This window comes from Sturnira hondurensis, unplaced genomic scaffold (assembly GCF_014824575.4).
Source record: "Sturnira hondurensis isolate 20B ecotype Veracruz unplaced genomic scaffold, ASM1482457v3 Scaffold0021795, whole genome shotgun sequence".
Taxonomy (NCBI): Eukaryota; Metazoa; Chordata; class Mammalia; order Chiroptera; family Phyllostomidae; genus Sturnira; species Sturnira hondurensis.
Window position 1 is genome coordinate 13,238,582 of NW_028094426.1, and position 9,806 is coordinate 13,248,387.

Here is a 9,806-nt window from a genome sequence, read left to right on the forward strand (position 1 = left end):
GGGGGGTGGAAATGGGAGGGAGGTGGGGAGGGCTGGGTGGGTGGGCTAGGGTGGGAGTAAAAGACAGAAGACTGTACTTGAACAAGAATTAAGATAAAAAAGAGAAAAGAACAGGAAAAAACATTCTTGAGATGGCACTACTACCCAAATTGATCTCTCTATATCATCTCTACCAAAATACCAGATGACTGTTTCCCCCTAGAAATCATCAAGCTGATTATAAAATTCATATAGGAATACAAGGGACTGAGAACATCCATAATAGTCTTCAAAAGGAGGACACACTTGGGAGGCTCATACGGAATGATTTTAAAACTTACTACAAAGCCATATAGGAATGAAGACTGTGTTGTTGGCCTAAGGATGCATATGCAGAACGATGGAATAGAATTGAGAGCCCTGAAATAAATGCATATGTGTATGGCTGTCTGATTTTTGACAAGGTGTCTAAATAACTCATTGGGGAAGAAGAGTCTTTTTAACAAGTTGTGCTGGAACAACTGGACATCCACATGCAAGTGAGTGATAGTGACACCTGCCTCACACCGTATGCAGAAATTAACTGAAAATGGATCAAAGACTTCGGGTAAATATGAGAACTAAAATGATAAAATTTTTCAAAAAAATCATAGCTATGATCCTTTATTATTTGGGTTAAACAAGTTTCTTAGGACATCAAAGCAGAAGCAACCAAAAAAATAGATAAATTGGGCTTTATCAAAATTCGAAATCATTGTGTTACTATCAAAGGTGGAAAAAATAACAGGTAAAATGGGAGAAAATATTGGAAATCATATATCAGATAATGGTTTTGTATTCAGAATTATAAAGGACACTTTCAATTAAACAATGATAGACAGGTATTCCAATTAAAAATGAATGAGGAATTTGAATATATATTTCTCCAAAAAAGATACCTACATGGCTAATGAGCGCATGAAAAGATGCTCAATATTCTTAATCACCAGGGAAATGCAAATCAAAACCACAATGAGGTACCCATTTCAAGTCAGTTAAGAGGCTATTACAAAAAGGGGGTGCTAGCCCAAATCAGTAGTGGGTGTAGTGGCATGGGACCCTTGTAACGTGCTGTTGGGAATGTGAACTTGTACAGAAACTTTGGAAGATAGTCGGCAGTTCCTCAAAATTTAACGTGGTTTCCAAATGACCCAGCACTTCCATCCCTAACTGCATATGAGAGAGAAAAAAAACCATGTCCACACCAAAACAGGTATGTAAATGTTCCTACACACATCATTCATAATCGTGAAAAAGTGGCTTATCTATGTGATGGAGTGCTATTCAGCCGCAAAGAGGAATGGAGTGCTGACTTTTGTTACAACCTGGATGTGATGGTTAATTCCATGGGTCGAATTGGCTGGGCTCTGATAGCTGCTAAAACACTATTTCTGGGTGTGTCTGTGAGGAGGATGTTTCTGGAGATTAGCATTTGAATGATAGACTGAATGAGAAAGTTCTGCCCTCCCCAGTGTGAGCAGGCTTCATCCAATGTATTGGAGGCCCAAACAGAACAAACAGATGAAATCCATCTTTTCCTGCCTTCCAACGCAGGGGCTCCTGGTTCTCAGGCCTTCGGACTTTACGACTCGAACAGTGGCCCTGGTTCTTAGGCCCTCAACCTCAGACTGAGTTATGCCACCTGTTTTCTTGGTTCTCCAGATGGTAGATGGCAGGTATGGGACATCCTGGCCCTCAAAACCTCAGGAGACAATTCCTATAATAATTCTCTTCACTTTACATATTTACATATCCTGTTGGTTCTGTTTCTCTAGGAAACAGGTGGCAAACACAAGGCCCGAGGGCGGAATCTGGCCCTCCACCTTGTTTTATGGGCCCAGCACCTTGTCTCTACCTGGCGGCAGTGCCGAGCTCTCACTTAACGGTTAAGGACTAGTTACATTTATGCAGCGCTAACATTACATTTGGTCCTTTGAAGGCAACTGCGAGGGGGATGTGGCCCCTGGTGAAAATGAGTTTGACACCCTGCTCTAGAAAGTGCTAATACAGTGGGTGAACCTTGAAAACGTGTGAAGGAGAAATTAGCCAGATACAAAAGGCCACAAATTGTATGATTCAATTTTTATGAAATGTCAAAAATAAACAAATCCATAAGGACAGAAAATAGGTCAGTGACTGCCAGAGGTGGGTGGGGGTGGGCACTGGGGAATGGTTGTTGTTGGTACCAGCTTCTTTTGAGGGGTGATGAAATATTCTAAAATTAGGTAGCAGTGATGGTTACACAACTTTGTGAATATACTAAAAACCACCAAGTTTTATATTTTAAAAGGGTGAATTTTATGGTATGTGAATTATATCTCAAAAAAACAAAAGCAATGTTAAAGATAATTCTAATTTTAAAAAAATGTTTGAGTTTCTGCCTGGGAAGCAATATGAGTACAATGTAAGAACACAGATTCTAAAGCCACAGGACCTAGGTTGAATTTCCAAATCCCTGCTTACCAGCTCTGTGATCCGGAGCAAATAAATCAACTTCTCTGTGGCCCAGTTTCTTTCTCTATATGTAAAGTGCTTAAAACACTGCCTGACCCACATCAAATGATATGAAAAGGGTTGTCACTTTAACTGTATGCCATCAAATGTGCTAGGCCTTAGTGGAAAGCAAAAACCAGTGTCTAGGGACCTGGGCTGAGAACATAAATGTGAGTGAAGGAGGAGCAGAGCAAGACGGAGTTGAAAGCAGAATGCTTCCTTTAGTTTATTGTCTGGACTCTGCTCCACCGGACTCAGGGGAAGAGATGGGATTAGTGCAAAAGGAGGGAGAAACAATACGGATGGAGGATACAATACCTTCTTACCAAGGTCTTAGATACAGGTACAAGAATATGTTAGGAGAGACATACCAAGGAGGAAGCCAGAGCAAGGAGTGGTGAGCAGTACTCATTATATTCTTCCTGTCCAATTTAAGTGAATATGAGGCAAAAACTTTTGAGGGTTTTCCTGTGGAATTTAGACACTAAACTTACGATCTTTGCTCTGTCCTGTCTTTATTAGGATATTTGTTGCCTCTTCATTTCAAAAGTAAGATCAAACAAATCTTTAAAGTCATGTCACTATCACATTTTTATTCCCAAGACAAATCAAGCATGCAGGAGGGTGGAGCTTCTCTTTTTTCCATTTTTCTCCCCAAAACTCATATCCCTTTGCTTTAAGCTGCTTTCTGAATCTTTGTAGGGGTACATCTTCAATTTTTGATTTCTTTTTGTAGATCTCGTTCTTTCTGTTGACAGACAGCAAATAGAGATTCTGCTAGAAGGACTGGATTACATACCCATTTTGAGGGATGGCTGTAAGGTATTGAATTCCTTATTTAAAAGGATAGAGAAAAAGTGTTGTTTACGTTTCCTCTGGTTTTAAATGTCTGAATTCTCTTGAATGGAAATATATTTTGTATGTTCTTGGTTTCATCATAGTTGTGCTTTCTCAGATATTCTCCATTGCATATCAATAAATGCCTTGTCTTTTTATTCTTTTTATATTTCATAATCATTTCCACACAACGTTCTAACAAAAAATGTTAATTGGCTTGCTTAAGGTCACACGCAGGAAGTTGCTGACCCGGGGCCACAACTGAGATTTCATGACTCCTTGCATTTTGGGGAGACAGAATCATTCCTTTTCATTTTACATTTCTTTTACAACCTTCTTTTTTCTTTTCTTGAATTTTTATGAGTTTATTTGAGGCAAATTGATGACATATGACAGGGAGCAAGATCGAAAATGAAGTTTCTTCTTTTCTGTTGGTTGGTTGGTTGTTTGGTTGGTGTCAGGAGTGGAATCTGAACAATTTCTTTCATATATTTGAAATCAAGGAGGGAACTAAGGAATTTTACATGAAGGTGGGGAAAAGCAAAGCTGGGAATGGATTACAGGATAATAAAGAAATTATGTTCTCTCTTGAGTATGGTTATTGCAAAGATGTGTTAGCCTAGATGCATGGACATAATAGACAGGGCTTCCTTAAGGCACAGATAAACTTTTTACTAATGATGTCATCTAGGCCTGGGGCATGGCTCCCCACCAGGACCTGCCCCATTAGGAATCTATGATCAAATAACCAAGTGAGGTTACTTTCCATAGAATTCCCCCCTTTTTTTTTCATTCAGTTCCCTCTTTGGTCATAAATCAATCTGAAGGACGAACCGACGACCAATTGTTTGGTTGGATAGAGTGGTCTCACAGAGCTAGGAAGGCTCTGTTCCCTTTTAGCACTTTCTATTGAGAAATAATCTAAGTGAGGAAAGTATGGCAAACTCCAGGGCCAGAGACAGCTGAAGCCAAAGTGGAGATTATTGCCAGGAACTCATCACATTGATGCTGGTACAGAAATAACATTATTTAAAGTTTATTTGATCTCAGAGTTTTCTTCAAAGTGCATGTCATAGCACCTCTCTTTATATGCATTAACCTTTGTCTCCCTAAAAATTATTAGTCATGATATATGTGCGGAGAAAAAGTGTGATAAACAAATGATAGAACAATGAGGAGAGTTGGGTTGAAATACTCTGAAATACCATGAACTTAACCACAGTTTAACAGATCCCCATATCATTTGCTATAGAAAAGCTTTAATGATGGAAAGTAAGGATACTTCAGAAGAGATGGCAGTAGGCATGGGTGGGGGGATGGGGTGAGGAGAGGGCATGGTAATTCTATCTTGGCTCTGAAACAGTTTCATTCTTTTTTTTAAAAAGATTTTATTTCTTTATCTTGAGAGCGGAAGGGAAGGAGAGAAGGAGAGAAGTATCAATGTATGGTTGCTTCTTGTGAGTCCCCTGCTGGGAACTGGCCTGCAACCTAGGCATGTGCCCTGACTGGGAGCTGAACCTTGATCCTTTGGTTCTCGGGCCTGGGCTCAATACACTGAGCTACACCAGCCAGGGCTGAAATAGTTTAATTCTAAAATGTTAATATCCTCTTATATGTTTTATCTCATTTGTCTTTTCAGAATGCCTCTGGTTAGATGATGCAAGGATTATGATGCTGCATTGTGTTATGTGTTATGATAAAACTTGCCTCCAATGACATAAAAAAAGAGAGAGAGAATGTGGCTGCCAATTTAGAATCTTGTTGGAGCCTGGTGCATTTCCTCTGTATTAGTTAAGTAAGGTAATGAGGGCCTAAGGCAAAGTTCCCAAACTTGGCCGCATGTAGATGTTGAATTAACCTTGAGAGTGGGCCTTCAACAAATCCCAGTCCTGGATTCCAATGCCCACAGAGTCTTTCTGACTTAATTGATGTGTCCTGGGCGCTGAGACTTTGAAAAGGCTCTTCGAGGAGCACCACGCTGGTTTAAGTTTGGGGAGTTAGAGTCTAGGAAAAGAAGCCCAAAATCTATATCCACTTTTGTTGTAAGTATCTGGTATTTTAAATTTAAAACCTCCAAAGTAATTTATGAAAAGAACAGGAGAGTTAAATATTTAAGATATGAAAGAAGCAGTTACTTTTTAGAAAAAGGTGAGCAAATTATAGTAGAAGCATGGGTAAGATTTATTGCAAGGATACATTAAACTTAGATCTCGGGAAATAATTTTTTCCTTGTGTTACATATAGACATATTATAGTATTATGTCATGATATTGATGCTGCATAGAATAAGCTTCTTATCCAAAAAAAGAGGCCATTTGAAGATGTCATAATTAGAAGAGTGATGATAGTAATTGCTATAGGAATATTTTATTCCTGTAATTATTATAGAAATAAATTAGCAAGTTACTATTTACTATGTGCTAGATATTGTTCTAGTACCATTTGCTTTTTACAATGACACTTCATAGGATAATATTGTAAACACAATTTAACAGTTGAGAAGACTGAGGTTTGGGAGAGGTTAATTTGCTCAAGAGTATACACCTAATTAGGATTAGAGACAGGAATATTGGATTTCAAAAATGGGCTGGGCTATGCTTCTGAAACCTGTAATAAAAATAGAAAGTGAGTTAAATCCTAGGAATATGTCTTTTTGGCTTTCATTTTGGAAGATATAAAAGATCCTAAGGAAAGAAGTGTCTGAAAACAGCATCTTTCTCATGCATATAAATTCAGAACAGAGAAGTAAAGAATAAAGGCAGATGGTTGCAGCTGTTGGACAGCAGTGTGATCATAAGAAACCAACTTCCTGTCAAGATGGAGGTAAACACACCTCACCTCCTGGCACAACTACAGCAAAAATTACAACTATACTACAAAACAAATATCACCCAGAATTATCGGAAAATCAAGCTGTGTAGAAGTCTGACAGCCAAGGATTTAAAGAAGCCGCATTCATCCGGACAAGTAGGAGGGACAGAGATGCAGAGAGGCATGGAGATAGGAATGGTTGGTCCCACACCCATGTGTAGTAGATAAAAAATGAGAGGAATACCTCGGGAGTGAGGGATTCCAGCCTCAGTCCAGACCACCCAGCCCAGGATTCCAGCACCAAGAGGATAAGTCCCCATAACTTCTGGCTGTAAAAACCAGTGGGGGTTGGGATGGTAGAAGAAACTACATCCTCTTAAAGGGCTCACAGTGGACTTAAGCTTCACACAGACCCACCTCTGGGATTCAGCACCAGGGCAACAGCTGAAAGGGTACCAGTGGCATGTAGGGAGAAAGTGAAGTGCAAGTGGAGAGACAGCTTACTCCAGGGCAAACTCCAGAGGCCAGGCAGTGTCACCGTCCCCTCTGTGAACCCTCCTCAAACAGAACAACAGAGTGGTGGCATGAGTTACCCCGCCCTCATGATTACCTAAGGCTCCATCCCATACAACTTAACAAGTGACCTAAGACACGGAGTCAAAGCAGCTCTACCTAATACACAGAAACAAACAAAAGGAGGCTGCCAAAATGAGGAGACAAAGAAATATGCCCCAAATGAGAGAATAGAACAAAACTCCAGAAAAAGAAGAAAATGAAATGCAGATAACAAACCTATCAGCTGTACAGTTCAAAACACTGGTTATCAGGTTGCTCCAGGAATTCACTGGATATATCAACACCATAAAAAAGACCCAGGCAGAAATGAAGGTTGCATTAAGTGAAATAAAGAATAATCAACAGGGAACCAACAGTGGAGAGGATGAAGCCATGAATCAAATCAATGGTTTGGAACACAGGAAGGTAAAAGCATTCAATCAGAACAGCAGGAAGGAAAAAGAATTCAGAAAAATAAGGATAGGCTTAGGAACCTCTGGGACATCTTTAAGTGTACCAATATCCAAATCATAGGGGTGTCGGAAGGAGAAGAGGAGAGCAAGAAACTGAAAACTTATTTGAAAAAAATAATGAAAGAAAACTTACCTAATTTGGTGAAGGAAGTAGACATACAAGTCCAGGAAGAAAAGGGAGTCCCAAGTAAAATGAACACAAAGAGGACCACGGACATCATAATTAAAATACCAAAGGTTAAAGATAAAGAGTGAATCACAAAAGCAGTGAGAGAAAAGCAAAGAATTACCTAAAAAGGAGTTCCCATAAGACTGTTAGCTGATTTCTCAAAATAAGCTTTGCAGACTAGAAGGGACTGGCAAGAAGTACTCAAAGTGATGAACAGCAAGGACCTATAACCTAGATTACTCTATCCAGCAAAGCTATCATTTAGAATCAAAGGGTAGATAAAACTAAAGGAGTTCATCATCACCAAACCATTATTATATGAAATGCTAAAGAAAATTATATAAGGAAAAGAAGACCAACACTATGAATATTAAATTAGCAATACACAATTATCAATAATTGGATCTAAATAACAAACTAAGCAAACAAGCAGACAGGAGCAGAATCATAGATGTGGAGATCATTTGAAGGATTATCATTTGGGAAGGGGATGGGGGAAAATGAGAGGAAAGGTGCGGGGGTTATGAAGCACAAATTGGTAGGGACAGAATAGACAGGGGGATGTTAAGAACAGTATAAGAAATGGAGTAGCCAAAGAACTTATTCGCATGTCCCATGGACATGAACTAAGGGGTGGGTATTGCTGGAGGGAATTGGGGGGTACTGGGTAGAGGAAGCAAAGGGGAAAAATTGGGACAACTCTAACAGCATAATCAATAAAATATGTTTTAGAAAGAGAAGGGGAATCACCACAGTCTATACCCATGGGTTTGTATCATGAGCCATATTATAAGTGAATAATTATTAAATATAAAAAATAATTAAAATGAAAAAAAGATAAGAGGCTGGCTTCAGTAGAATCACAAACTTCTATTTAAGAAAATACTTGCCCATGTACCTCCCACGCCCATATCCACATCCAGGCAGACGCACACTGGTCTGCACTCTGCCCACTGAATTTGTTTTCCAACTATTTACATGGCAAGGAAAGGGATTTTGCCCACATTTATGCCAATGCTCAAGGAAAGCCACGTTCTCTTGTGACCACTGTGGTGGGGGTAGTCCCAGTTAAAGTGAGAGAGCCTTAAGTACAGCATAATATCCAGAAACACTGAGTCCGAACCTGTGGTCTGAAATGTAATTACGGTACGCAAGTGAATTGCTGCTAGAAGAACAAGGTGTAACTATTACCATGGAAGAACATCTTTACATGCTCATTCACACTAGAATCCTTTGAGGCAAATGGGCCTGATTATCTTAGTTATGTAAATTAGGAAACCGAGGCTTTACAAGGTTAAGATAAATCCATCCTGCTTCTCCGGCTCTGGTCCCTGTGTTCTTTTCACTGTGCCACAGTTTGGCATAGATGATACCCTAACTTTGCTCCTGACAGTTCCAATTTAGCTCTCCCCCAGGTGGGAAGGATGATGCCTCCATCAAGCAACAGGAAGAACTTAAATTCCGGGTCTTCCCTTGACTTTGGGGCCAGAGAGCCTTCGATGAAGCCAAACATTTTGATTTAGTGATTCTCCCTCGTGTTTAATTCTGGTCACTCGGTCTTTGGGACAATTTTTCCCCCTTCTGTATTATGTCACACTTAGCCAATTTCTTTTTTTGATGTCTCTGCTTTTAGGTTGTTTTGACTTGTAGCCTTCTTTTCCATTTCCTTATTATAAAATAATTAGGACTTAATTCAACCATACCTGATTGATACAGCTGTACGACTACCTCCAGATCTGGGACACAGGTGAAGTAAGGGAGGAGAAAAGGAGAGAGTAATGCATGTTGATCATCTGTGATGGGCCTGGCCCTGTGTTAGGTATTTTACATGAATTATTCCATGTAGTTTTTGTGGACAAAAAAAAAAGCAGTCTGGGAAAGTAGCCTTACAGGGTGATTTGATTGTAAATTTCTAATTGGGCAGGTCATGAGGAGTAGTCATGCCCCAGGTATAAAACTTTTTCAGTAGCAGGTTTGTCTTTGCCTTGATTGAGCCCCTTCCATTGTCTCCGTGCGTCTAGGTTAACCTACCTTTGAAATAACCACCCTCAAGAGAGCACAGAATCTCCTTAACTGTTCTGTGATCAAATCCCAGCCTTGCTTTCTCCCACTGCCTTAATTTCTAATGCATAGAAGCAGCTGCAAATCTGTTATTCTCTGGAGCATTTTAGATATATTATCAGTTTGGCTCATACAAACCCTTAAAACAATTCTCTACAGATGTGGATTTTTTTCACATCGACTATTTCAAGTCTTGGAGAGTAGGCAGTATTGTCTCTACTCTACAGATGGAAAAACAGGCTCCGAAATTTGGAGTACTTTATACATGTCGAGGGGTAGAATTGAGATTGACGTAGAAGCCCAGCTCCAGAGCTCCTTCTCTTACCATTCCCCCTTAGGAAACTACAGTCAGGGTAGGAATAGGAGCGAAACCTGGTGAGATTCTGGTG